The sequence below is a fragment of the Vicugna pacos genome, unplaced genomic scaffold (genome assembly GCF_048564905.1).
Source record: "Vicugna pacos unplaced genomic scaffold, VicPac4 scaffold_19, whole genome shotgun sequence".
Lineage (NCBI taxonomy): Eukaryota > Metazoa > Chordata > Mammalia > Artiodactyla > Camelidae > Vicugna > Vicugna pacos.
Window position 1 is genome coordinate 64,128,976 of NW_027328740.1, and position 27,070 is coordinate 64,156,045.

The 27,070-nt window shown below is 49.2% G+C and overlaps 1 protein-coding gene and 1 long non-coding RNA gene across 3 annotated transcripts in view; one reads left to right on the forward strand and one right to left on the reverse strand.

The window, feature by feature from the left end:
• Window positions 1-288: 288 nt before the first annotated feature.
• Window positions 289-3,886, reverse strand: LOC140693185 (uncharacterized). Of its 2 annotated transcripts, none has more exons than XR_012068898.1 (3): window positions 3,636-3,886; window positions 3,281-3,488; window positions 289-511 (listed from the first exon to the last, which is right to left on the reverse strand). It is a non-coding gene; the product is annotated as an uncharacterized lncRNA (long non-coding RNA). The 2 variants fall into 2 exon arrangements; XR_012068899.1 differs by lacking the exon at window positions 289-511 and adding an exon at window positions 1,069-1,277.
• Window positions 3,887-22,682: 18,796 nt separating this feature from the next.
• The window catches only part of LOC140693122 (uncharacterized), a 141,399-nt gene continuing 137,011 nt past the window's right edge, over window positions 22,683-27,070 (forward strand). The window contains exon 1 of the mRNA XM_072957179.1: window positions 22,683-22,959. The gene's annotated coding sequence lies outside the window, so the exon portion shown is untranslated. The remainder of the gene's footprint in view (window positions 22,960-27,070) is intronic.

Consider the following 27,070-nt stretch of genomic DNA (forward strand, 5'->3'; position numbering starts at 1 on the left):
TGGGCCTCAAAGCCGTTTGCCGTGGAGGGACACAGGCTCCTTGGAGAAGCAGGCTGATCTTATTTTTCTCCGTAACCCACGGCCTAGCAAAGCGCCAGCCTATGGGTGGGCCATTCAGGGGCTCGGATACTTCTTAAATTAACTCAAAGCAGTAGAATAGCAGAGCTGGAGGAAGTGACCACTGAGCTCACAGAGTTCACTGCCCACACCCCCATTCTACAGATGAAGAAACAGAGGCCAAGCAGCCAAGGTCATGCTGCTCTTTAATGCTGGCCTCTGTTGGGCATACCAAGTGATGAGCTGCACTGAAGGGCCTGAGAGGGGGCTCTGGGGTCAGACAGCTTGGGTTCAAGTCCCACCCCTGCCATTTACTAGCTGTGTGATTAATGACTGTCCTTCCTGTAAAGTGCCACCTCATTTGTTTGTCATGAACACAGAGTTCCTTGAACAGCAGGACAGAATTCTTTAAAGGTTTGCTGTTGCTTTTGTTACTATTATCACCAAGTGAACCCTGAAATGAAGAACAAAGACAGCAAGATTTTTTATTTTAAAAGATTTTAAAATACGATGATGACTGTTTGATTTAATCTATTCAAGTTTGCATTTGACCATTATTAACAACTGCACAATGGATGACTTTTGAGGAAATGTTACTTCATGTCTTTAATTCTCACTAACTACACAGGCTATTCAACAGGAAGCAATATTTTTTCCAGGAAGAGGGACAAAAAGTTAACAATATCTCTGTACCTCTCGGTTCCCAGTGAGTTGGTTGTGATCTGTCAACCCAACTTTGGGGAAATGCCCTCTCCTCCTGGGCTCGCTGCACTGCCACGTGGCCTCCAGGGGGCGATTTACCCCCACACGAATCCAGTATCTTGGTTCATATCTTTGCTTCAGATCCCTCAAGGACTGCCCATGCACCAGGGCCCCATCTGCCCCGCCAGTCTCACCTGCTGGCCTCCAGGAAACTATCCTGGGTCTCAACCATCCTCTGTTCCTATGCCCGCCCCACTACTCTTCATTTTGTCCTTCAAGTGTGGGCTCCTGTGGCTTGCCACCAAGCAGGGGTCTCCCAGTCCTCCACCTTGGGGAACTGCATCGTCCTGCACAGTGCCTAGCGAAACTGTGTGGAGGCCGGAAGAATACAGAACAACAGGTGCTCAGAGGGGCTGCCTTTCCCACTGCAGGGGCCCTGGAGAGCTTTCTCCCAGCTGGTTATTCACAGGCGCTGAAGCTGTGGAATCTCGATCTTACCAATTTAAAGGGCATCATCACTAATTACAAAAGAAATCATTTTTTCAGTAGCAAAAGGAGAAAAGACTTTGTGCCCCATGCCCCCATCTTTCTTCCTCCGCCTTCAGAGGTGATTCTCACTCTCTGGGCAAGGGTAGAAAGCAACAAACAGAATATTATTTTTCAATGATTCTTCTTTCCCACTCTGAAGATTGCATCCCAAGACTGATGAAGGCTAGGATGGTTTGGCTTCCCTGTACTGAGTATTCAGAGGCTCAGGGTGGAGGGGGTTAGGGAGATAATTCAGCATTATGGAACCAAACAGAGACATTAAAAGGTTCTACTCTAAACAGAAAGGAAGCAGGATGCTATAGAAATGGGAAAACCATCATTGGAAATGAAATAACGAGTTACAAGACAATAAACATGAAGATGTAAAAAAGAAAAAGTATATCAAAATACAAAAAGGTGGGAAAGGGAGATGGTAGCAAGAAAAGATAGATTTTTTTCTCTTTCTTTTTCCTTTTTCTCATTATTCTTAGGATGTGTTGGAGCCTACGTGATTATCAGTCTAAAGGAAATAGATATGATAATGGGTTGATATACTTGAAAAATAGGGTAACCACAAATCGAAAGCATATAATAGAGTTGAAAAAAAAAAAAACCAAAAAAGAAACAAACTCTAAATGGCTTAAAGACTTAAACATTAGACAAGACGCTAAAAAACTCTCAGAAGAAAACATAGGCAAAACATTATTTGACATATATCTCAGCAGTGTTTTCCTAGGGCAATCCACCCAAGCAACAGAAAATAAAAGCCAAAATAAACAAATGGGACCTAGTTACACCTATCAGCTATTTCAAAGCAATAGAAACCATAAGCAAAATGAAAAGACAACCTATGGAATGTGAGAAAATATTTGCAAAAGATGAGACTGAACATGGCTTAACTTGTAGACTATAAAAATAGTTCATACAACTTAATAAGAAGAAAAAATAAACAACCCAATCCAAAAATGGGCAGAACAACTAAACAAGCAATTCTCCAATGAAGATATACAAATGGCCAATAGGCATATGAAAAAAAGGCACAATATCGCTAATTATCTTAGAAATGCAAATCAAAACTACAATAAGTTATCATCTCACACTACTCAGAATGGCCACCATTCAAACATCCACTCACCATAGATGCTGGAGAGGCTTGGAGAAAAGGGAACCCTCCTACATTATTGCTGGGAATGTAGTTTGGTGAAGCCAATGTGGAAAACAATATGGAGATACCACAAAAGACTAAAAAAAGACATCATTTGATCCAGCAATCCCACTCCTGGGCATATATCCAGAGGGAACCTTAATTTCAAAATATACCTGCACCCCAATGTTCACAGCAGCATTGTTTTCAATGACCAAGACATAGAAGCAACCTAAACGCCCACTGACAAATGACTGGATAAAGATGTAGTATTTAGATATAAAAGAATATTACACAGTTGTAACAAAGAAGGAAATAATGCCATTTACAGCAACATGGATGGACTTGGAGATTATCACACTAAAGTGAAATAACTCAGACAGAGAAAGACAAGTAACATATGATACCACTTATATGTGGAATTTTTAAAAAAGATACAAATAAACTTATTTACAAAACAAAAACAGACTCACAGACTTAGGAAACAAACTTAGGAGTTTGGGATTAACAAATACAAACTACTATATGTAAAACAGACAAACAGCAAGGATTCACTGTAGAACACAGGGGAAAATGTTCAGTATCTTGCAACCTATAATGGAAAAGAACCTGAAAAAGAATAGACTATGTATATGTACAACTGAATCACTATGCTGTATACCTGAAACTAACAAAACAGCTGTATATCTGAAACTAACTAAACATTGTAAATCAACCACATTTCAATTAAAAAAAAAGATAAGCTCTAAATAGCTGTATTCAAAGAAAATCTTCAAATCTTACCTCCTACAAAAAGTAAAATGGGAAGCTTGAGCAGGACCAAATTATACTGAATGAGAGGTTACATACCTTCTCCAGCACGTGGCCCATGGTACACATACATCGTGTTTTCCTTCAGGTAAGAATGGCCCTTACTGCCCAGGGAGCGAGTCCTGCTGGGACAAGGCCTCTGTGGCAGTGGCCTCCTTGTCACCGCTCCATCTCACCAGAAGGCCAGGGTTTTCAGAGGGGAGGGAACACAGAGCTCATACACTTCAGATATATTTCCTGAGAAAAACTGTGGAAAGACCAAATTCACCTGCAGTGCAGGAAACATGAGCACGGCCCCTAAGCAGACTGACAAACCCGAAGCAAGACGGCCCGATGTTCACATCGGAACCAGAACAAAAACCGTCTGGCCCCAGTTAAACGATCACCATCTCACCTGCAATGAACTGTTCGTACTCATTGTCAGGGATGTTTCTGTTGAGACTTGAGAGATCAAAAAAGTCAGACCAGGGAATCCGGACCTGGTGGATGTCCAGGCTCTGCTAATGGTAGAGGCGGCCCCAAGGGGGTATCACCAGCACCGACTCTTCCATTTTCAGCAGGGTCTTCAGGAGGAAGGCGATGTGGATACAGACGCCCCTACGGAGGCTGAAGCCCTCCGGAGGGTTGACATAACACAGAAGGTACCTGGCAGGGAGCAAAGGAGAGCGGGTCTTCAGAGCCAGGTCTCTGCACAGGAATCCCGGCTTAGATAGAACAGATACAATGGGAATCTCTGCACAGCACATGGCCTAGACTCAAGACACGTTCAGCAGCTTCTGGTTTGTATAGTGGAGGCACTGCCCACCGATCTCTGTGTGGCCAATTATTTCGAGTCCGGGAGCACATGTAGAAGACATCTTGGCATCTGTCTATCAACGCTAAGCACCTGACTAGTACCTGAGCACCCGTTCTCCAGGGAATCTCAAACTTCTTGGCCTAAAGACCCCTGTACACTCTTAAATACTGAGGACTTCAAAAGGCTGCTGTTTATGTGGGTTAAATCTATCAATAGTTCCTGTGTTAGAAGTTAAATAAGAACTTTAAAAAATGCTTATGAGTTCACTTAAAAATAATAACAACCTACTACATGATACCATTAATACTCTTAAGCAAAAAATAAGTATATTTTTCTAAACAAAAATCATTAATGAGAGGAATAGCAGTGATTTTAATTTCTGAGAATCTCTTTTGGACTGGTGAGAGCTTAATTCTATCTGCCTCTACATTACCTGTTTTGTGATATCACAGACTAGGTTTTCCCTGGAAAACCCCACAGGAAACTCGGGAGTGCAAGAGTGTGCAAAAGGCAGGTGACTTCCCGGCGTTCCTACGAAAATAGTCTTGCATCTCAGGGGCCTCGGACTCACTTTGATAACTGCTGCCCTACCCTAGGCGAGACTCTCCTACACAAGAGCCAGGCAAGTGTCCTGGCTTCTTTAATGAGTTACCGCAGCAACACCCCTCCCTTCTCGGTGTTAATGTTTCCCACAACCTCCATTACTGCAGATGAGGATGTAATCCTCAACTGAGGCCTCTAATCCCAGAAGACTACCAACCTTGAAAGGGAGGGCCCATCTACCATCTCTACACCCCGCACAGTCTATTTTGAGTCAAGCCCTAGATAACTGCTAATTGACACTGACCCTTGTCTTATTCCTGAGTTTTAGCGAAGGAGCCAACATCTGGATGGAACTGAAATTTCCCTGCTGATATACAAGGCTGATAAACCACCCTATTCCAACATCTGATTCTGGGGCTCTTCAAAACGCGGGTAAGGCCCCGCTTCATAAAAGACGGGTCCTCCACCTGCCCTTCCCAGGGGTTCTGGGAGGCCGCGGCCACGCAGGGCTACCCGGAGTCGCGGTCCAAGCCCCAGAGCCCGAGGGGGAGGAAAGCCGGAGGCTGTGCCCCAGCCCTGTCCCCCCCGCCCCAACCCGCTCCCCGGCACCACAGCCCTCCCCGGCCGCCACACCAACCCGGATCCCACCCCGGTCCATGTCCACTGGCCCCGCCAACGGCGCTGCCGTACGTTTACCGTCTGTGAGACGCCGCCCCAGAAAGGATGTCGGCCGCCGACTGACGCGGCCAGAACTAGTGGCCCGGCCAAGCAAGCCGCCATCCCCAGCAGCAAACACCGCCATGGCCCCGGGCAGCTGCACACTTCCGGCGCCCGCTGCCTGCCCCAGAAGCGCACGCCAGCCCGCGAGGAGCGCGGCGTCTTTATCCATGGCAACGCCGCGGGGCCCTCCCCTAGCGCTTGCGTCTGCGTCCTCCCGAGGCTAGACGTGCAAGGGCAGAACTTTCGGAGCCAATGGGAGCAAGGGCGCGGCCAGGACGGGGGTGGGGGGAGGCTTATGGGGCAGCTGGGCGGGGCCGGGGCGGGCGGGGCTGCGCGGAGGTCCTCAGCTGCAGGTGGCACCGGCCGGAGGCTGGGGCAATGCTGCCAACAGTGGGCGGGGCGGCGGGGCAGCGGGGCGGGGGCACCCTCACCTGTCTGTGTGCGGGGCTCAGCCTGGGCTCCGCGGCCTCCGCTTGCACCGGAAGTGGACCCAGGCTACCTGTGGGCAAGATAGAGGACTGAGCCCAGGCAGGCACGTCTGGCCAGGTAGGGCACCTGAAGTGCAGATCCGCCAGGCCGGCTGCCGGCCTTGAATACGCGCTGCTAGGCAGTTTCCAAGAAGACGGGATCTGTCCCAAGAGGGGAGGTAGGGCAGGGTGCCAGATGCCTGGTTGGGTGCGGTCTTACAGGAGAGCCACGTTGAGAGGGTGCAGAGCAGCCCCTGTGTTGGCGGGGCTAGGAATTTGGGGTATAGGGTGGGGATGATGTGTGCCATTCCCTGTGGTCTCCCAAAGAACTCGCACCCCCAAGCAAAGGACCCTGCTCCCTCCACCCTTCACTGCATCCCCTGCCTTCCCCATCACCACCGCCCCTGCCCCCGGAGTGTCCCATGACCTCTCCCCACACCAGGCACCGTCCCTGTTACAGGTACTTATCTCCGGGTGGTTCCAGCCCAAGGGTGGGGGCTGTATCTAACCAGTTAGGATGCCTGGAGCCTTTGTATGAAACCTCAGACTATAATGCAGGCGTGCACAGAGGCCCCTCAAACAGGATTCCCTGCATTCCCTCCCCACCACGCACCCACAGCGCAGCTGCCACACCAGGCCAAGCCTGCAGGAGGACCGCTGTTCCCTCTCCTCCTGTCCCTGATCAAGAGTGCACCGCCCACACTGCTGGGTATTTAGTGGGCCTTAGAAGAGCAGCTGGTATTTTCATGGACAAATATTTGCTCTTTTGGGAAGAGTTGAGTGCAAAGGGATGTAGGGTATGCCTTTTCTGTTGTCCTGGAACTGGTGACTAGGATGCAAACTTAAGTCAAAGCAGTTTTTAGAGAGAGCCGCAATATATCTTACCCAAAGATCACTGTTCCCCTACAAAGGCAACACCACCTGGCGGGTGGGGTCCTGGTCCCTCTTTCTGGAGGTTGGGCTTTGCACCCTCCAGCTGGGACAGAGCCCGAAACAGCTCTGAACACGCTCCAACAGGCTTTCCCAGCACAAACTGCCTTTATTTTGAATCTGGCTGAAGGAAGCAGCTGAGAAATCTGGGTAAATCTTCCTGGGTGTAACCATGCCTTTTGTGCTGAATGAAAGAGCGGCTCTCCACATGCTAACAGCTTAGAACTGAATGTGTGTCGAAGCCTTCATGCATGTAGCATGTTGGGAACAGCGTTTCATGGTGAGGGGAACTCTATAACTTACATGTGTATGGGGAAGCCCTCACTCCAACAGGGTTTTCCTGCACAAACTGCCTTTATTTCGAAATTGGCTCTTGCTGAGAAATCTTGGTAAGTGTTCTTAAGTGTAGCCATGCCCATTATGCAGGATGAAAGAGCGGCTCTACACTTTTTCACATCTCAGAAATGAATGTGTGTTGAAGCCGTCATTCATGTAGCGTGTTGGGAACACAGAATTTAGTGGTGAGAACTATGTAAATTACATGTCTATGATGAAGCACTCTCTCGAGCCGGGTATTCCAGTGCATACTGCCTTTATTTCGAAACTGGCTTCTCAGAAGCCCGTGGTCTCCACTGCAGGTCTGTCTCCAAACCCAGGGCCAGCATGGTAACTCTGCTCCCCCTGTCTATTCTGGAAGTTCTAGGTGTCCTCCATGGCCCTTCCACCATTATGTTTTTGGAAAACCCCGCAGATGGAATGGGCCTGAGAACAGGAGAGCTGGATGCCAGAAGCCACTGCCCAGTGTGAGGCTCCTGGGAGGGGCATCTCCTCTCCGTGGGCTCTGATCTAACCTCCCCTCTCCCCCACCCCCACCCCTCTCCTCCTGCATTTCCTGATTGATCCCTGGATAATGGTCCATACCAGGAATGACCTGGGAGAGGTTTTATGAGTCTTTAAGTGGAAAAAAAAAAGAAATCTTTAGACAAGTTACTGAAAGTAACTTCCAGCTTTACCGGGAAAGACCTCATTCCAATGTTTAAGGCTAGTTGACAGGGTGTCAAATTGCTTAACCACTCACATCTGAGCAAGTGCTACCTCTCTCTCCAGCTCCCCGCAGCATCCACCTGTGGCAACTTGGCCAAAAGAAGGCAAGAAAGCTCTTTCCCCTCGCCAGCACCAGCGTGGCTTTGGAGTCAGTGGAGGCTGAGAGAAAGAGCCCCGCCCTGAGGTTTGAGGGGCCTCCAGCCACAGCCAGAGGAGCGGGGGTTTTCAGAGTGGCCCAGCAGGGAAACCAGGCAAGGCCACCTGGCCCAAGTCTTCCCTGCCCAGAGAGCCCCATGAACTGCTTTGGGCCACACTCCCCGTTTGGGCCCCCTGCAAAAAGATACCACGGGAGCCACACCTGAGAAGGCAGAAGGACAGCCCTTTAGCCTGGGGTCCCAGCAGGTGTGTCCTGTGAGACCTGTGGCCACATAAGTTCCTTGTCTCTCCAGGTCACTGAAGGGACTGTGCTGGGCATCTTGGTGGTCAGGGACATGGGAACACCTCTAAACTCTGAAGAAGGACAGAGAGACTCTTCCTGGAAGCAAGGATTCCAGGGAGACACCTTGCCCAGAACTGGGGGACTGTGTCCTGAGTAGACCCCTGGGAGGCAATGTGGGGCTGTGGGGTCCTCTTCTGAGAAGGGAGCAGGTGAGTTTTCCGGGGGTGCGGTCCTGCTTTGTCCAGATATGTCCTTGTGTAAGACTCATTTACAAACACCTCCAAGTCCACCTAGGGGTGGCCCCAGAGGTGGGGGTAGAGGAGGAGAGTGAAGGGTGCAGACTTAGGGCCCCCTGAGCCACCCAGGGAGCCAAGGGTCAGTGGGAACATCTTGGGAGTCTAGTGCAGGGGTGGAGGACGAGCACTAAGAACATGCCAAGTCATGCAATAAAGTGACCCGTGACCACGAGACACAGGTGGCCGTACACCAAAAGAGGCAGATAGAAATTTAGACCCAGGATCTGAGAACCTTGAGAGGGGCTGGAGGGTCCCAGGAACCCTCAGGAACAGCTCTTCTAGGGGCACAGACATCCCAATACACACATTTCTCATGGAAGCTTTTTGGGGTGCAAAGTGAGTTATCAGGATCCTGAACTTAGTATGGAATCCCACCCCCTTGTTCATCACGGTACCTGGCAATAAATTGCTGTCATTTGTCCCTGGACATGCACAGGGGAGCTGACTGCTGTGGGGGTCACTGCAGGACTAGAATCTTCTGGTGTCTGCTCTGTGACCACAGAAACCCAGGGGGATTTCTCAACGGGAGAACCTGGAGACCATGCCTGCAAGGACCACCCTCATGGGATGGCCAAGGAGCTCGTGGTACCCAGGTCACCAAGTGACGAAGTTGTGAGGTTGCCTGGGGTATCCTGGGGGCATGTAGATTTCTGAGGTCAGCACGTGGGCCCAGCACTGCTGGATGGTCTGCAAAAAGAGGGGCCTGCCCTCCTGATGATGGCTCTTAACACCTGCAGGGAAACTGCTCCCAGGGCTCCTGGAGGTCCATATTGAGAGTGTCCTGCCAGCCTTGTGGGGTCACCTTCCCCTGATGCAGAAGCAGACCTCTCTCCCTTGAGGCCCAGGGGACACCTGGCTCAGGTGCCACCTGTGTGCCCTGGACACGCAGAGCCCCAGAGCTCTGGCACAGCCTGGGGTGTGGTGGTGTCCGGGCAAGAAAGGCCCTGGGAAGGGGGTCATTCAAGGGCAGAGGCCACTCTGCAGGGATGCTGGACCTGGCAGCAATGCACTGCTTCAGTACTCCCTTGGGTTGGGTCTCCAACCTGTGGGATGGAAGGACCACTCCTTCCTGCGGTGCAGTCGGGGGAACTAGATCCATCGTCAAGGTCAGCCCTGAAAATGGAGGCTGCGCTACCTCCATTCCTGGAAAGAAAATCAGTCCCCTCCAGTCCAGGTGATTCAGAAAGTCATTCAGCAATGTTCGGGGCCTCCACTTTAGGCTTTGAATTAGAGCTGAGCGGCTTAGGAGGCCAGATCCCTGTCCGTGGCTCCAGGAGCAGGCTTTCTGCTGGGGGACAGGATCCTCACAAACACCTGTGTCTTTGTGGGACACTCCCCTCTGACAAGCTGGGAGGCAGGGTGCAGTTGTGGGAAATCGTGTTTACATGAGCAGAGGGCCACCATGTGGTGGGGGCACAGGAGACTGTGAGAATGAGTCCCACAGCCTTTCTGGAATCAAAAAACTGGCAAATGTGAAAAAGTGCATAATTTGTTTTATTGAACAGGCTGCTTATGTACGTTTGGAGGACCAGGTTCAAGGACTCAGCATCCCTCCAGGACAATAGCCTCAAGAGAAGAACAGACAGAGCAGGAGGAGATCTGGGGTTTCTCCCAGGAATGAGGTGGAACAGGGATTTCTGCAGATTTGCAAGGAGTCCCCGACCACTGAGCATGGGGTTACAGCCCCACGAGCCCCTGTCATGTTTGGCTTGGGCTCTGGTTCTGGCCTGCTCATGTATTCTTCCAGCAGAGTTCCAGAAACTCAGAGGGTGGAATTAGAGGGGCTGCGTTTGGAACCTAGTGAGGAGTTGGAGGGTCCTTTATATTGAGTCCCTTCATCCTAATCACCGTAGCTGAAGCCCAACACCCCCCAGGCCCCCATGGTTGCCGTGGAGGGAGAACAAGCCTGGCAGGCGACCTAGGGGTCCCACTACTGTGTCCTTCCCTTGTCTTCGTTCCCTTTCACCCCGGAAGGTGTGATTGTCTCGTGTCATGGTGGCCTCCACAATGTCCCTCCCAGTAATCTCTCTTCTCCATCAGGTGGGGTTCCCAACCCCGCTCAGCCTTCTCTGCATGGATGCTGAAGGACCAGGCCCACCTGAAGTTCTGAGCTCGAGCAGTAAGGTGGAAACAAAGAAACCAATGGAAAAAAGAAGCAAGTGATTGTGGCAAAGCTCCCCACCACAGAGAAGCTGCCCTGAGTGGAAGGGAGAGTGTGGGCATGCCCGTTTGTTTCCTATCTCCCAGTGCTCTTAGCTTTCTTATTGCCTACCTGCATGGTTACAACAAAATGATCTGCAAAACTGAAAATATTTACTCTCTTGCTTTTACAGAAAAGGCTGGCCAGCCTCTGGTCCGGTACCAGGCAAGAGATTGGAGTTCCTTTCCAGTTTGGAAACATCTTGGCAGGCCCAGGTTTGCAAAGGTCTTTAAGAGTAGTTACGGAGTTTTGCTTTTAAACTTTTTTACGGCTGTATATACTTGTGAGATGTGGTTGTGATGTATAATTCTGAGCCGGGATTTTCTCAAACTGTTTCTCACTTCTTATACCAGACATTCCTAAATTCCAAGTGGAACTGCATATTAAGGAAGCCATGGAATTTAGCAAAAGGATACAGATCTCATTTCCTTTTAAGCATCGGTGTACCTCCATCATGGCAGTATTTGTTATGTGTTATTGATAGGGGAACTAAGTAGTAAACAGATTAATAGAAAATAGGGGATTTTAGGTACACAGGTTCATCTTTTCAACATTGTTTGTAATATTTGCAGTTTAAGATGACCATTCCTGAGAAACAGGCAGCCTCTTAGAATGAAATAGCATTTCCTCTGAACCATAATTAATTTTTATTTTGTAGACAGCAGGAAGGGTAATAACACGTCACACATTTGGGGACGTCAAAGAGAAAATGTAACTTTCTGGGAGCGCACTCCCCCGCCTCCCCCTGCCCTTTTTACTGTCCCATTCTCCCTGGAAGGCTCTTTCTTATCTTCTGCTCATGGCTCCAGTAACTCTTTCTTCCTCCTTGTTCCTCAGCTGGTAAGGTTAGTTTTCTACTTTGAACAAGCAAACAAGCCAACAGAAGAGAAATTTCACAAGCAACTCCCAGCACATCCGCTCGCCTTCTGATGTCTGTGACCTCACTCTCGGTGCCCCACCGCTTATTAAAAGTGGCATCGAAAGCCAGTTCCTCCAAAAGTCCCCGAGGCCCCATCCCTCCCATCTTCTCTGGGTTGTCACTCCCAAAACCATCCTCTCTTTCACTGCCTCATCTATTTTGTTCTCCTGCTAGTTGGCACCATCAGTATATAAACGTCCATCCTCTTAAACCAACAGCACTCCTTGACCCTAATTCACCCCCACCAATTGCCACCCTGTGTCTTTGCAGCAAATCTTTAAGGAGTTGTTTAAACTCACTGTCTGCATCTTCTCTTGAGCCATCCCCTTTTACACCCATTCTGGCTTTTCGCCTGATCCCTCGCTCTATGGAAACTGCCCTGTCAAGGCCATCAGTGACCCCATGTTGCTAAATATAGTGGTCAATTTTGACTCCTCATCATGCTTGGCCCCTCGGCAGCATTTGACCCAGCTCTTCCATCCCTCCTACCCCGTGTTCCTGCTTCACTCAACCCCCAGCCCATCTCTCTGTCTGTTTCTGCTTTTGGCCTGCTGGCTGGTCCTTTGCCAATGTCTCCTGTTTTTTCCAAACATATACTGTGGGTGTTCCCCAGGGTGGGTTCCTGGGCCTCTCCTCTCTCTCTCTGCTATTCCTTTGGTGGAAGCAACCCAGCCTTGGAAATTGGCATGCCATCAATTTCTCGATTTCTCCAAAATTCCCTGATTTCCCCTTTCCATCTGAGCCTTTATCCCTGAGACTCACATCACATTCTTTTCCTTTCATTCATCTTGCTTTCACATTCATACATATGTTCTACTATGAAATTACTTTTCCAAATTTTGAATCAGTACATATATATCATGTAAAATGCTCAAATATGTATTATTTCCACTAAGATGCTAATTCTACCTTAGAACATTTCTGCACTTCTGTATTTATGTGAATAAAGCGAATAGTATTTCTACAAGCCTCATAGTTAAACACTGTTAGTTTGGGGCTATTATGTAACATGAAATAATGGTACATCAACATAGTCGTTTTTCATTTATTTTTATGTAACACCGAGATGAGGTTTTTGCCCTGAAGACTGGTTTTATTGAAATTTTACCTACGTTACGGACAGTCAGTTTATGTGAAAGCCCTCATTTCTCCCCTTTTTGATATATGCTCCATTTGGCTATATATAACATATAACTTGGCATGAAACAAAATTCCCAAATCATTCACATAATACAATTAATATGTTTAATTATATTTTTTAAATGTTAAAAAGAAAAAGAAAACAGATTCCTCTACCTATTAGGCACTTCTGTGGCAATATGTAACACACCCCTTAACCATGACATTGAAGAACTGAGCTGATACCAGCCCCTTTCCACCTGCTCAGCCCCACCTTTTCCCATCCCCTTTCCCATCCGGAGAGGACATCCCTCCCATTGTCCAGGCCCAGATGTTGGAACCATGTCCTTTCTCTCTCTTTCTTTTACACTCACAGACAGCAAATCCAGCTTGTTAGAAAATTCTGGATATTCAGTCTTAATTAAATACCTGCTCTCTGCTCCCCGCCCTCCTAAGAGCCACCTTCAGCCTTTCCTGGATACCAATAGCCTTCTGTTTCCATCTTTGCTTTCCTACAATCTCTCATCCACACAGAGTCAGAGGGAGCCTGTAAAAACATACATTGGGGGTGGTGGGTGTTGCTCAGTGGTAGGGCGCATGCTTAGCATGCTTGAGATCCTGGGTTCAATCACCAGCACATTCATTAAAATAAATAAATTACTTCCCCCCAAAAAACACAAACACAAAAGCATAAGTTGGACTACATCACCCCTCCCCTCAAAACTCACTAAACGGGTCACCATGTCATTAGGAGCCAAAGTCGTCACAAAGGCCTCAGGACCCGGCGTGCTCTGCCTCTCTGCCCACACTCTCCCCCTCACTCTGGGGGCCTCTGGCTCCGGCTCTTCCTTCTTCCTCCGGATCTATTCTGCTTCAAGTTCATTACTCCGTGAGATCTGCCAGGATTGCCTTATTCTCTCCTGCCTGCCTCCCACCCCACCGCCATCACCCGAGTTTGCTCATATCACTCTTTTTTAAAAATTTTTCCAAACTCTTGCTACCCCAACATGCTGCCTGTTTCCTCTGCTAAAATTCTGAGCCCCCAGTGATGGGGAGTCATGTCTATTTTGTTGACTGATAAAGCCCGAGAGCCTTGGGAACGGTCTAGTTAGGAGATTCCCGTATGTAGTAGGAGCTTATACACATTTGCTGAATGAATGTAGATGCCCTGGTCCAATCCGATGGAGCACTTCTGTGACGTGCTCAAAGAATAACTCTCCTTTCCACCTGAGAGGGGGTGACAACTTCCCTGCTGGTTAAAGGCAAGAATTTTTTGCTTTATGCTGTTAACCTTAGGCGGGGAGACTGGGGGATCTTCATATATATTTTTAAATTTGGTTCACTCTGCAGTTGGTCTTTGGTCTCTGTATAATTTTGAGAAACTCTTTATGAGTGATCATTCTTTGATCAGATTGAACAGGTTCCAGGGGGAAGGACCAAGCCTGTCCCATCAGCCATTCTATGTGTCTTGTCCTGGGACCCAGTGGATGCTCAGCATGTAAGTGAACCGACAGGAGTGAGTGAAGAGATGGGAGCATCTCATTATTGTGGCGGATCTCTGTCCAATGCCTTGAGATTTGGGGAAGGGTTTACGAGTGCAGAAGGGAGAGGTCAAGTCCTCTGTGCTTTTCCTGAGTGCCCTGGCCTTACCCATTCCCCCAGCCCCCTCTGGGCAGCCAAGCCAAGGAGCTGGGCCACCAGGGGTTGTGCTGATCAATAATCTACCTTCACCCCAATTCCGGGGGTAGGTACACATGGTTGTAGACACTGGAGTCAGGTCCTTGGAGGAATTCCTCACCGAACTATGTTTTGGACCTTTTATTTTTCTCTAGAACCTCCAGCTGAAGAAGATTGTCTTAGACACATGAAAGTTGAGGACACCTTCTGTCCCCTCACAACCCAGGTGGGGCTGGGAGTCTGCTGTTTCTATAGCCGGTGGGCTCGTGTTGATTTGGGCATCCCTGTGCCTGAATTCCTGCAGTACACTCGGTGGTAAGGATGGGGGTGCCTGGCAGGGAGGGAAGCGGGTTGGGAGACTGTACAGCTGGGCTGATGTTAACCTGGGGTGAGCGGGAGCTTGCTGATGCATGGCATCTCGGGGCAGGGAACTCTCCACACTCAAGAGGGGTTCCCACTCCCGCAGGGTCCCTTTGATCAGGGTGCTGGGCTGTCAGGGGACCACAGGGGTCCCAGTGAGGATTAGGGTGCCTTCAGGCAATGGGAAGTGTGGGGTCCAGTGGCAATTGAATTAACTGTGCACCCAAACCCAGCCCCCACCTCTTTCAGCCTGTTTCCTAATCTGCAAAACTGGAATGTTATTAAACATCTCACGGGGTCATTGATGGGCTGGGACAGACTAGACAGTCAGGAGCTGGAATTCCTCTGTCCCCTGATTGTTTGCCTTCTTTCTGACTATTTGCTCTCACAAGCTCAGTCTCTCTGTCTCTCGCTCTTTCACTTCTAAGTGTCTCTCATGCTCTGGTTTCATTTGATTTCCAACCACCGCCCCTCCCCTCCGCCAAACTCCAGATGAGTGAACTTGATTTCTATGTGTCAGTTCCAAATTCCCAGGAAAGATGCTCTGTCACCTCTGGATCTGCTGTCCAACCCATGAGTTGTGGCCAGAGGAGCGAGTCCTTCTGGGACCAGCAGAGGGTCTCTGCCGAGCCCCCAGCCACCACTGTGGGAGCACATAGCTCTCCGTGGAGGAAGTACTGGCTGTGACCTTGTGTCACTAAGTGTGAATTGATGTCTTCTCTTGAACCACCTTCATCCTCCTAAACAAAGATGAAAATTAAACACTCCCGGGATTTGTGTCATGGAACACTCAGGGTGGGGGCTAATGGGGCTGGAATTTCTGCTGTATTTAAGGGGCTACAGTGAATCCCCAACGAGAGCCTGCAAAGGGAACAGCACCAGCCCCACCCGGCACTTAGGGCGCTGAGTCTGCGTGACGTTGAGCCAGGCTTCTGACCACAGCTCAGGGGTCTGGTCTGACCAGTTAGCCTTTGAAACCAACCAGCTTAGGATTCCTCAATCCCACCCTGAGGTTTTACCTGAACCATCAGCTTCTGTATCTCTGAAGACAGATGCTGAGGACCCTTCACGTAAGCCGTTCGCACAGCCCTGTTCAGGCCTTTGAGCTGCACGGTCTGCCCGGCGAGCTGACCGAGGTTGGTATTTTACTGATGTTAGAAGTAGTCTGGTTTCCCGATGTACTGTTTCACTGAACAAGCAACAGAAGCCACTTCTCGCTGATAAAAGCAGAAAAGGGACATAATGAAAAGATACTGGGAGGGTGTGTGGAGTGGCCAGGACCGGAGCCAACCCAGGAGCTGTAGGAGGTGTTAGGGAGCCCCAGGCACCAGGCTGGGAGGGGTGCTACCGGGCCCCCTGCCACCCCAGAAGGGACCCCCCTCCACCCGACCCTCCACCTCACTCACTGCAGGTTCATGTCCCGGCAGGGCCAGGTCACACTGAAGCCACCAGCACACACCTCAGTTGGGGAGCTGGCCCCGTCTGAGCTGCGGGCGTGCCTGGTGTGGGGAGAGGCCCAGTTAGAGGAAGGCAGTTCCCCTACTGTTCCGAGTTAAGGTGCAAGTCAGTGCCCATCACTCAGGAGAGCCAGGCTGGACGGACCTCATTGTGGTGACTAGGCTGTCTGAGTTCACTTATTACTTTCTACGTTTGAAGGCCCTGGAGGGAGAAAAAGTGAAGGTTCTAGTACTTATTTTGTGTTTCCCATGTACCAGGTGTGGTAAACAAGCCACTTCAGACAAGGCCCGGAGCAACCACGTAAATAGGCCACGGAGCAAGTCGTGCAGTCAGGCCTCTGTGGTCCCGAAACCCGTGTCCCCATCGGCTCCATAGTTACCAGTGGAAACTAGGGGGATTTATGGGACTGTGTGCTCCTGTGAGGGCTGGGATATGTGTGTTTAAGTCCACATCTTCAGAAACTCGGCTAGAACCACAGCCACTGATTGCACGGTGGCAGAGGAAGGGAGGATTCCAGCCTCTGGTCCAGCTCGTGTGGAGCTCAGAAGTTCTTCCTCCTGTCCTGAAAATAACACCAAATCTGAGGGAGCTGCAAACCCACTGCTCTTCTTAGATCCCAGAAGACTGAGGGGGAAAGCTGCTTCCAACCCAGAGAGGTTGCAAAGGGAACAGCGGGCAGGCTTGGAGAGTCACAGCTCCCAAGGCAGAACCTGCTTTTGTAAGAACCCCGGGGGCAGGCAGATTTAACAGGTCCCTGAGGCCAGCAGGAGGCTCAGTGTGGGGAAATCAGAGTGTGACAACTCCAGGGGGCCAGTCAGAGGGGCCCCATGCCCTTTTTCATGTATTTTACATCCAGGACCGTGTCCTGTTCTCAGAATGAAGGTCAGAGGATAACTCCTCATGCTTCCTGCCTGGAGAGGAGAAAATAACTGTATTGAAATACACCCAGAACATTCTGTTTCATTGGGGGAAGTTGTTTTTTGTTTGTTTTTTTAATGAGAAATTATTTTACCAGAGCCTAACCAACCTGGGAGAAGGGAAATCCCTTCTGTGTCACCCAAATTGGGGTGGGGGGAAAGAGACACACTTGTGGAGGTCACAGCTCAGGGCACAGGCTCAATGAGAACTAATCACAGGACTGCAGATGCCCTGCTCTGTCCCGCTCCCCCAACACCTTACCTCCATGTCAGTAGGGCCCGTGTGTAATAACAGGAATAATACTAACAGAAGTAAATGTCTCAGGAGTGTCTAGGGAAAACCCAAAGACAGCGGGGAGATGAAAACAAGGACACACAGGCTGTTTTAGCCTCTCACACCAATAGCTGAGCAAACTACACACAGCCCAGCCCCAGTAGATAAACAGACAACCTCACAGAAGAAATTATTTATTTTGGTTCTCTTACCCAGTGCATTCCATGGTGCATCCTCGCCTAGAATTGAGTGGAAGCAAGTCCATCTCAGAAGGGACATAACTGAAGAGGGATGGCTTCCCAGACTCTGAGGGGCAGAGAGAGCACCAGCCTGGGTTAGAGAAAGGTGAGGGGTGGGGTAGGGTGTGGGCTGCCTTCTTCCCCATATAAGGAACCTTCCTGAGGCCAGCACAGTAGGAGGGAGGGCCATGGGGTGGAAGCAGCCAGACTTCATCCTGAGAACTGTTGGGATGCCTCAAAGGGACCATTCAGGTGCCCAAACTGGGCCCTGATTGAGGGAGCCAGTCGGTCTGACTCAGAGCCCAGGACTGAGGTGGGCTCACAGCAGGCCGGTATTACTTGGCCGGATCCATTTCACTTCTCCGAAGCCCTGTGTAAAACATGAAGCGTGGACGGCCTGGTGAGCACAGCTCTGCCCTCAAGACCGGTTTCAACTCCTCTCTTCCCAGAGAACAGCATCTCTGAACCCGTCCTGGGTGACCTCACAGAGATCACCCTAGTGGCCCAGGCTAGTGACCGGGAACATGTACCTTCCTGCAGGCAACCCCTGACGTCCACTGATGCATCATATACTGGCAAAGAGTGAGTCACTGTGCATTGGTCTAACAGCAGAGACTCTGCCAAAGGCCCAAGAGGTGGTGTGTGGGACATGCAGGGGTGCAGGAGTGTAAGCAGTGCAAAAGTGTAACTGGTGACAGGGGTGCAGGGGCTGTGGAGGGCGCAGGCATTTCAGGGGATGTGGGGGTGGAGGGATGCAGAATTGCAGAGAGTAGCAGGGGTGCAGAGGTGCAGGGAGTGTAGGGATGCAGGGAGGTGCTCAGGGACCTGGCCAGGATAAGAAGGCAAGTGCACATCCTTGCAGTCAGCCTGACCCCGGTAGGCTATTGCAATGCTTTAGGGCTGCGGCGGCGGCGGTGGCGGTTGGGAGGCTGCCCGGGCAAGCCGATCGATTTCTTCTCTTCCCTGCAGCCTGGCCTGGGGTGGGGCTTGGCCGCCGGAGATTCGCCAGATGTTGCACTCCAGGTAAGCTTGCTCCTGGTAGGTGGGGCGGTTAGGTCAGAAGGCAGTGGCAGCGGCAGAGGGGCGGAGCGGGTCTACCCCTGGTGAACGGGTGGAATAGCTGCCTTGTCCCGGCTGCTGGGCCTGGGAGCGGCCTCTTCTTCCCCAGGTCGCCGGACACTCCTGTCCCACTCAGCTTGCTGAGTGCGGAGTGGGGGCGGGGCCGTTAAGGTGCGGGACCCACAGGGGGAGGGAGGCTGCCGCGGGGGAGCCGATCAATTCGCTCCGCTCTCCCCAGAGGCGGAGCCAGGGGCGGCTTCTGCTGCCCTAGAGGCGGGACGCGGGTCTCCAGATGAACTTGCTCCTGGGAGGCGGCGGCGGAGGCGGCAGGGGCAGGGGATGTGTTCCAGGGAGTTGCTCCATTTCTTCTCTCCCCCACGGCCTGGCTTGGGGGCGACGTCTGCCGCCGGAGATTTGCCTCAGGTCCGACTCCAGGTGAGCTTGCTCCTGGGAGATGGGTGCGGTGCGGTCAGGGGGCTGGTAAGGTGGTGGCTGCAGGCATAGGGAGGCTGCCCCGGAGGAGACTGTGGATTAGCTCCATGTCTGCACCGCGTGGCCTGAAGGCGGCCTCTGCTGCTCCAGGTCCCGGGACACCCCTGTCCCACTTTGCCTGCTGGGGGCGGGAGGCAGGGTAGTCAGGGTGCAGGGGTGGCGGTGGTCGGGGGCCTGCAGCGGGGGAGCGGCCCATTTGCTCCTATCTTCCCCGCGTCTTGTCCTGGGGGCGGTCGCTGTTGCCCTGTGTTATGAGACGCGTGTATCCTAGTCGGCCTGACCCCGGGAGTTGGACTTGGTTCTTTGGGGGTGGTGGCAGCAGCGGCAGGTTTTCCCATGGAACTTGTCCATTTGCTCCCACTTCCCCCCATGGTTTGCCCTGGGGGCGGTCCCTGTTGTCCCTAGTTCGTCGGACGTCCATCTCCAGGTCAGCCTGCTCCCTAGAGGAGGCCACTGTGAGGTCATGGGCAAGAGTGGTGGCTGCTGCGGGGGTAGGGGCTGCCTTGGGGAGCTGGTGGATTGGCTCCCGTCTCCCCGATGGCCTGGTGTGGGAGTGGCCTCTCCTGCCCCAGGTCACCAGAAGCACCTGTCCCACTCAGCCTGCTGGGGGAGGGGCGCCCTGGGCGGTGCCTTTAAGGTGCAGGGGTGGCGATGGCGGGGGTAGAAGACCTGCAGCGCGGAGCCTGTCAATTTGCTCTCCTCTTCCCCGTGACCAATCCTGGGGGCGTCCTCTGCTGCCCAAGAAGCCGGATGCCCGTCTCCAGGTCAGCTTGCTCCTGGGAGACGGGCCCGATGCGGTCAAGGGGCAGAGGCAGTTGCGACGGCCGGCTGCCCCGCCTAATGGGGCCACTTCTTCTCCTCTCCCCTGACCTGGCCTGGGGACGTCCTCTCTGGCGCAAGATTCGCCTGACACCCCACACCTGGTCTGATTGCTCCTGGAAGGTGGGCGCGGTGAGATCAGGAGGTGGAGAGGACAGGGGCTGCCCCTGGAGAGCTGGAGGATAAGCTCCAATCTCTCTGCAGGCCTGACGTGGGGGCGGCCTCTGCTGCCCCTCGTTCCCAGGTCACACTTCTTCGGGTCATATTTCCCCGGGGTTGCGGTAGGGTGCGGGGGCGTCGGGGTGTTGGCGGGGGTATGGAGCCTGCCGCTCGGGAGCTGGGGGTTTAGCTCCCATCTTTTCCGCAGATTGGCCTGAGGGCAGCCTCTGTTGCTCCAGGTCGCAAAGCAATTTCTCTGACAGCTTAGCCACCGGAGGTGGGCAGGATGGGCTGAGAGGGCTGAGGCAGCCGCCAAGGCAGCGACGGAGGGGGCTGTCCCTGGCCAGCTGGTCAATTTGTTCCCATCTCAACCTTTGCTGCCGCAGTTTCGCAGAACGCCCTTCTCCAGTTTATTCTTCTCCAGGGAGGTGGGCGCAGTGCATGCAGCCCGAGGTCTGGGCTCTCCCTTGGGAGGGGCAGAACTCTCTTGTTCTCCTTTGTCTTTATTCTTCAGCGAAGTGGTTACTGGATGCAATTCTTAATTCTGAGAAAGTGTAGCCTGTGTTATGGAAGAGCTGCTGGACAGTGAGGTTTCTGGGTGGATTTTCACATCAGCTGATGCCCCAGGCAGGCAGGAAAGCTATTACTCAGAGCTTCTTAGTCTGGGGTTGGGGATGGCCCCGCCATCCTCACCATGCTTTTTAAAAATGTGTTACTCCCCTCTTTTTCCTAGGTGACATTTTAGGTTATTGGGTCTCAGATTGCTGACACACTCATCCCTGTTCTCAGACATCTTTTAAACTTGGGTGAAGTGATAAGTAGGGGAAGATAATTTACTGAAAGGTAAGAATACTTAAATTCGCATTAAAGCTACATTCTGTCAATCTTTCTAAAATGATTTTCCTCTGATTCTAAATCCACGACCTAGTGAATGTTGTACTCCTGTGTAAATTATTGTTCTTCACATCACATTTGTTGAGTGGTCAACGAGATTTGTTAATTAGATTATTCCTGAAAGGAAAAGTTCAGGCTTTTCAGAATTCCTTGTCTGATGTCACCCAGGCAGTCACAGTAGAAGACAGAGCTGATATAAAAATCCCTCAGCTGCCTGAACTGCAAAGCTTCTGGGATTACTGATCCCTGAAATGCAGGTGACTCTTGATGATAATCTGGGGGATGGTTTAAATGATCAGATTCTTCCAGTCCTATAAATGGGTTCCGTGGCCCCAGCCCCGGGAGAACTGGACATAAGGGCCATATCGTGTGTGGTGGGATGGGAAGGCAAGGTGTAAGAGCTGGAATCACTGAGATTCCACACTCGCTAAACACAGACTCCAGAGCCTAATTGTTGTCAGGTTCTGTTCTGGATTTGAGAGTGTGTTCATACATGATTCTTGCCCTTCTGGAGTCACTGCCTGGGTGGAAGTAACCTTTACATAGATCTGTGGAGGATGACATTTAAGTAGATGGGCTGTTATGGTTCTCAATGTGCCCAGGCTTGCTCTTCCAGGCACTCGTGGGACTAACGCGAGTCATGTTATTCACTCATTCACTGATTTATTACCCTTGAATTGATCACTCGTCCCACAGTAAGTGAAACAAGGTAACAGGAAGCTGAGTTTTGTCCCCTCTCCTATCACTGATTGTTTTTCAGTTGGGCGCCCTGCGTATGCATTGTGAAACGGTGGTATTTCGTGCCCAATGGGGCAGCACTGTCAGTTCTGAGAATCAAGGGAGACACATGGGTAGGACAGCACCCTGACACACATGGCACCCCCCATCCCGTGAGACAGAATTGTCGATGCTCAGGTGACCCGATGTAGACTGCGGTGCTAAACCTGAGCATGTTTAGTTATCCTGGTGGCTATGAAAATACAGACTACCAGTCGCTACCTCTGGAGACTCTGAGGGTGTGCACCCCAGGATTCTGCATTTTAAGAAGCACTTTAACGAATCCTGATGAAGAGATCTGAGTGTCCCATGGAGAAACACTGGTGTGCGAGGCACCAATATTGAGGATTCTCAGGGAACGATGTCTTTTTAGGATGGTCCATGGGCCCTCACTTTAGACTTTTGCCTTGGGTTTAATTGTATGTGTTCAGAAGTGATGTCTTTCAATTCCAGTGCATGTCAGCATGCTCTGTGCAGTGATTTACTCTCAGTAGATGGCAAAAACTATGATTCTTCAGGTCACCGAGCTACACTGTGAACGATATTTTATTTTGGTTTTCTTTGTAGCAATGCAGAGTCTCCCGAGAAGAGATTTAGACTCAACAGCTTTGTGTCAGACTTTGGAAGACCGCTGCTGCCCAAGGTGTTCTCTGGCAGTGCAATGACGAATCTAGGTCCCTCTTTCACTGCTACATCAATGAAGTGGACCACTTGGACAAGGCCAAAGCTGGTATCCCTACCATAGCCCTTTACAGTGTTATTCGGCTCCAGGAAGCCATCAGATGCAGCAGGTGGCCAGAGGAGGAGCCGAACAGACTCATGAAATGTGACATCCCCAACTTTATCAACACGGACCAGAACTCTGCCTTTGTGGAAGATGATTTCCTGATTTTGTAACTACCGATTGTTCTAGAAAATAAGCCAGTTGCCCAGAACTCACACAAAGACTTGAATTGAGAAACGTGCTTTCTCAGGTATCTTTCTGAAGATGTGAAGTCTGTCTTTGTATGGAAGGAAGTCCCCTTTCACAAAACTGAATGTGTTTGTGTCTGAGAGAGGGAAATGGAGACAGAAAGACGAAGAAGCAGAAGAGAGCCCCCTCAGAAGAGATCTAGTTAAGGTGAGTTTTTGTGCCTTTAAAAAACATTTGGGGTTTTAGGGGGAACAATGTATTTACACTGTCTTATTCTCCTCATTGGAAACCTTGGCCCCGTCGTCAGAGTCAGCGGCCTTGAACGGGGGTTGCACGCTGCGTTTCATCTGGCACTGCGACTTCCACGCTCTGCCTTTAGCACGTTGCTTTGCCTGTCAGGGTTGCCACCCTTTTAACTGTAAGGTGAGGAGTCTGGAGTAGATGATCCACCCCAGCTCTGCTGTTTTGCAAATTTCTGATTTCGTATTCGGATGAGTCTGGGATACACCCAGAGCAGTATAAACCAGGCCCTACCTCCTGCCTATTGCTGGGGCATCCCTCAGGTCTGTGCCTTCTACTCAACCCTTTACTGAGCCCAGCTTTTGTCAGGAGCCCAAGTGCCTACCGGGATGCCAGGGGACTTGTCTTTCGTGGTCACGGTGGCCAAGAATTCTATTGGTGTGCTGAAACAACTCTTCTGAGATCCTCCACCCACCCCTGCTCAAACCTAATGACAGCACTACGGTTCCTTTCCTAGGAGGAGGATCAATCCATGGTGCATTTTATGACAATCCTGTCCCCAGGGATGCACGGAAGTTTATCAGCTGAGTGAGGGGAGGTGCCTCTGTGTCCCTGTATCTCTGTCTGCTGACAGTTCGCTGCCACCGGCTACTGAACAAGAAAAGTGCTATTCACCATGTTGTGTGTTTTCCAAATGTGTAGGTGATGGTCTTGTGGCTCGTGCGTGGGCTTTGATTTGGGATGGTGAAGGGCTTATAAATACCTCATCAACATGTATTCGAGGTGGCCTGGTGCCACACAGATTTGATTCATGAAGGCATCAAGCCTGCACACTGGTTTGGAAACAACTTGGTTTTGATCATTCACACTGCGTGCATGACTCGCTGCTAATCTCTGGGTGGTTTTTTCATTTCAGATTTATTCACCCCATGTCTTGCTTAAGCTGAAAAATACATTTATTTCACCAGAATATTCTCTGATTCTTTGTTTACACACATCCAGTTTTTTTAATTCCTTTAAAAATGATTCTGTGTTTATAATGCCTCCTAATTTCTATCATCTCTATGTTGCCAGTGGCCTGAGACATGCACCAGATTTGATGCCGGAACAGTTCCACCAAAAGAAATCCCTTTGCCGTAATATCTTTTGAGGAAAATATTATTCTTTAAGGCTCTAACAGTAAATCGTAGAAGAAAGCATGGAACATTTCTTGTAGTTAATACATGTTCATGCGAAAAGAAATGATATTTTCATTAAACAATGTTGATTTTAATAACTTTTACAAATGTGAACATTATTATTCATAATTTAAGTAACCAGATAAAACCACAGTTATTTATTATGAAGATTGAAAACTATTTACACGGTCTCTTAATTAGAAGTAGCTTTATTAGAAGACTGAAGGGTATTTAAAAGATGGAAAAATACCCATGATGACACCATCATTTTTATTAACTAAATATCAAGAACTGTGCAGGGATAAGATTTAACCCTCTGCAAACTGCCAAGTTAGCATGAGGTAGTTTGTGGATGCTGCCAGAGGACAGGACACTCCCCCAGGATCAGAGACAAAGGACTTCCTGCCAGCACAGCAGGCAGCCTGTGGTTCAAGTTCATATTGGTTCCTGAGTTCCTTTCCTATTGCTGTTGTAACAAAGGACCACAGACTCAGTGGCTTAAAGCAATACACATTCATCTTCTCACTGTTCTAGGGTGCAGTAGTGCAAAGTCAATGTCAGTGGGCTAAAACCAACGAGTGGCCAAGGCTAAGTTCCACACCGAGGCTCTTGGGAGGGATTTGTCATCCTACCTTTCCCAGCTTGCAGAGGTGCTCACACTCCTTGGCCCAGGGCCCTATGTCACTGTGACCTCTGCTGCCACTTTACATCTCTGTCTCTGACTATATAGATATAGAGGAAGAGTCTTCTACATCTGGTATGGACCCTTTTTCCTACATGGACATTGTATCCCTATTTATGTGCAGATGAAAACCCCTTCCCTCCAGGGTGCGGTGGCATCAGCTCACAAGATGACCACTCTGGGCTTTAAGTGTCCTCTTTGTATTGTCATCAGGGAACTTCTCTCTCCATAGTTAGCTCTGTGTTAATTTGTTGTTATATTTTACCCAGAATTACTGAAAGTTTTACTTAAAAGGGATCCTAATTAGCTCTGTTTACCTGTTTCCAGAGCTGAAAGCTTCAGTTCTAGAGTATCAGTTTGACTTTTCCTAAAACTACATTCCAGTATATTTCTCTGGTGAAAGTCTCTACCCTGTTATCTATTGTCCCATCATTTCCTTATTTTCTTGAATATATTAAAAGTATTTTATAGCCTTTATTGGTAACTCTGATGCCTACATCACCTGGGGTTTGCATCCTTTGTCTAATGCTCCTTATTCTCATGTTATCTGTCATATAGTCTGGACATGTTGCATGTCTAGAAATTCTTTATTACATGGCAGACATTGCAAATGAAAAATCCATGTTATCTTCCGTGAGAGCTTTTCTACCTTCCCGTTAGGCAGACAGTGTGAGGGACTGATCATGTCACTCCAATCAGGCGCTGAGGTGGATCAGGACTAAAGTGCCTTTTTTCTTAAAACAGCTTTGAGTTATACTTGGCAAAATAATTTTCACACGTTTAAAGTGTACAGCTTAATACGTTTTGACGTAAGTATATCCCCAAGGAACCATGAGCACACTCAAGACAGTGAACATACCCATCACCCACAAAGCTTCTCTCCTGACTTTTGTTGTCCCTCCCTCCCTCCCCGTCTCTTCCCCTGGGAACCATTGATCTGCTTTCTATCACAACATAGTGGTTTGCATTTTCAAGATCCTTATATGAATGGATTCATGCAGTATCTACTCTATGTTGTCTGACTTCTTTCATTCAGTGTAATTATTTTGAGAATCATCTGTGTTGCTGTATTAATAGCTTGTTTGTCTTATAGTAGTGTATTGTTTAGTGCTGAGTTTTTACTGAAGAGTTTATTGTGAGCAGTGTTTGTATAGACCATCATTTCTTTCTGCATTTACTTCTTGATGGATGCATGGGTTATTTACAACTTGTGCTATTATAAATAAAATAGCAGTGAATGTTTGGTTATAAGTCTTTGTATGGACATATGCTTTTCCTTTCTAAAGCACCAGATGAGGAATGTCTGGATTATATGGTACACAGGTGTTTACCTTTTTAAAAGAATCTGTTAAAGACTTTTCCAAAATGGTTGTACTATTGTAAATTCCTCGTGGTGTGTATCAGTTCTGGTTGCTCTACTTCCTTGCCAGCACCTTGTAAGGTCAGTCTTTCTAACTGTATTCATTCTAGTATGTATGTGAACTAGTATCTCACTGTGGTTTTTAAAAGCATTTCTCTAATGACTAATGACACCTTTAATCAGCATCTTTTCATATGCTTATTATCCATCTGGATATCTTTACTGAAGTGTGTTTTCTGGCCTCATTCATTCAGGTGTTTGAATTATTATTGAATTTTGAGACCTCTTTATTCTGGATCAGATACAAAGAGAGACCTTTATCAGATATATGATCTGCAAATAGCTTCTGTCTATGGCTTGTCTTTTCATTTGCTTAGCAGTGTTTAGAAGAGCATTGAAGAGTCTTCATGTTCATAAAGTTCACTCTATCAGTTTCTTTTTAAAATAGATGATACTTTTGGTGTCATAGCAAAGAAAAATTTGCCAAACCCAAGGCCATAAACCTTAAGCCTATGCTTGTTCTCCTAGCTGTTTTATAGTTTTAGATTTCCTATTAAGATCTATGATCCATTTTGAGGTAAATTTTGTATATTTTGTGAGGTGTGGATCAAAGTTCATTTTTTTTTTTGCGTATCATGATCTAATTGTTCCAGCACTACATGCTGAAAAGATCCTTTCTCCACAGCATCCTTTTTGAGAATCAATTGTCTGTATAAGTCTTGGTTTAGTTCTGAACATTCTATTGTGTTCCATTATTCTATTTTCCTGTTTTACACCAACACCCTAATTTCTGATTACTGTAGCTTTATAAAAAAAGTTTGAAAATCAGATAGTGCAAGTCTTCCAACTTTGTTTTTC